This window comes from Electrona antarctica (assembly GCF_951216825.1).
Source record: "Electrona antarctica genome assembly, chromosome: 17".
NCBI classification, from domain to species: Eukaryota; Metazoa; Chordata; class Actinopteri; order Myctophiformes; family Myctophidae; genus Electrona; species Electrona antarctica.
This window is the reverse complement of record NC_136798.1, coordinates 16648364-16650863: the sequence shown is the minus strand read 5'-3', so window position 1 is coordinate 16650863 and position 2500 is coordinate 16648364. Positions and strand designations below refer to the sequence as shown.

At 49.8% G+C, this 2500-nt stretch overlaps 1 protein-coding gene across 2 annotated transcripts in view; it reads left to right on the top strand.

The window, feature by feature from the left end:
* runx2b (RUNX family transcription factor 2b) overlaps positions 1 to 2500 on the top strand; it is a gene marked incomplete at both ends in the record, with an annotated part of 57923 nt that overhangs the window by 34467 nt on the left and 20956 nt on the right. The gene's annotated exons all lie outside the window — the stretch shown is intronic.

Below are 2500 nucleotides of genomic sequence, written 5' to 3'. Positions count from 1 at the left end.
GGAGAGAAAGAAAGAGAGATGGAGAGAGAGAGAGAGAGACTATACAGCAGACAAGGAGATACAGACAGACAGAGTGAGAGGCACAGACAGAAATAGAGAGGATATACAGACAGACAGAGAGTCCAGACGGACAGACCATTTGGCAACATTTGTACACTCTCAGAGTTAAATTAACACTGATGATTTCACTGTGTGCAGACAGAGACATCGAAGACCTAGGAATAGAGAGCGATGCAGAGAGAGAGGCATAGCGACAGAAGGAGAGAGAGAGAGAGAGAGAGAGAGAGAGAGGGTACAGCGGGTAGCAGAGTGCTAGCATCAGCTCATTTTAATGGCCCATATAAAAACAAGACTTTACTATAGACGTCAGTGCCAACTGGTCTGGCAGGCAGCTGTTTCTTCGGCCCTCCTCCCTATTCATAAAACACATGCACACACACACACACACACACACACACACACACACACACACACACACACACACACACACACACACACACACACACACACACACACACACACTCATGGCGTCTCAATGAACAATATCACATCCCAAACAACCGTCGTCACACATATGGGACAGAGGATGCCTGGAGACACTGGGATTAGCAGCGCCATCACTCTCCGCCTTATTGGAACCTGCCCATGGCGCCATCGTGAGCGCCACCCGTGCACATGCAGCGCACGTAGCGACGCCTGCCACGGTGACGCGCGGCACGAAAAGAAATCTCACACGTACAGTAAAGGTCCTCCTCTCCTCCGCACGCATGCACTCTCAAATAGACACCCGTGCATGTGTTGCAAACGCACAGACACTCACACACACACGGGGCTTATCAGCACACATTCACGCACACTCAGCGTTCATCACGTACACTGGAATGACGACACGCGTCCTCAAGAGCCCACGCAGGCAGGCACCCCCCTCTCTGTCTCTCTGTAGCCATCATGTTTGATCAAAAGCATTTCCTGTGCATCTGCTGTCCCTCTCAGACAACTGCTGTTGTTTGTGACGAGCGGAAGGGAAGCGGAATGGAATTTGTTTATAACGGGGCTCAGTCTACTGTCAGCAATGGCAGTGTCTCGTACAAAAAACGTTTCTAGAATAAAGTACATATATACTGTTTATATGTAGGCCTATTTGTACATGTATATGTATTTATATGTACAGTAATAAACAGACACTACTACTTGAGAGAAATCCAAAAGAACAATGGGTCATTGTCAGTCAATTATTTTAAGTCATTTTCTTTTCAACGTCATCAACCTTTTCTTTTCGGGGGGGAACAATAACTTGGGCCATAAAGAGCATGCATGTCATCATAGGCTGGGCCCGTGCAGGGCCCATGATGTTCACTTTGTTCTTAAGTGGTCTAAAACTGCAGCGCTGGTCCACTCTCCCCTGAAAAACACATGTAGGACACGTCCCTCTCTCAGGGGTCATTAAACCCAGGGCAGAGGGTGGCAAAACACACATGGACCTCTCTCTCTCTCTCTCTCTCTCTCTCTCTCTCTCTCTCTCTCTCTCTCTCTGCCCTGGCTCCATCTCTCACGCTGGCCGCTATAGGGACCCAGAGCTGGGCGGGCGCCGTGCACTAGGCCTGAAAAAAGGCTGCGATTCTATCTGTGAACGCTTCATTGACACACAGGGGGCCTCGCCGGCCATTACGCCTCTATTTTGTGTTAAATGAGTGGGTAATTAGGAGGCACCCGGTGCACCGGGGCCAGGGAGAGAGGGCCCGAAAGGAGGGGGGGCAGAGAAAGAACAGTGGGCTGTCTTAGTCTCTCTCTCTCTCTCTCTCTCTCTCTCTCTCTCTCTCACACACACACACAGTCACACACACACACACACACACACACACACACACACACACACACACACACACACACACACACACACACACACACACACACACACACACACACACTGGCACTCTCTGTGTATGCCTTCCTTGCACAAACAGTGGTTTAGTTTCCGGGAAACGAGCTGTCAGGAGCAGTACGGTTTTGACAGGGGTCCGCAGAGCACATCATCATTGTGTGTGTGGCGGAGAGCAGTCAGTCACATCATTACTGTGTGTGGTGGTCTGGAGAGCTGTCATTGCTGTTATCGTGAACTACCCACGTATTGTTTGTATTTGGCCATATTTTATGGCTTTCTGGATCCCACTGGCTCCTTCCTTTCTCGGTGGTGTTGAGTGTTCCGCTGTACTTTGAGCTCTCGTTAATTTCTCGTTTCACCGTGCTGCGAGCCTCTTTGTGGTTTTCTTTTTGTGTGTGTGTGTGCGCGCGCGTGTTTGTTTTTTGATGAGGCCTTATGGCAGCCATATGAGCCTGCATGATCTAAGACCTGATCTGAGGCCCGTTCTCGCTGCACTTCCGCACTGGCCCTTGATCCGAGCCGCGCAATTTCCAAGTCAATCTTTGAAGCCGATCTTTTCGTTTAATTAATTGCCTCTAATAGAAGCGAGGCCCACGATGTGAGATCTGTGGTTGCACG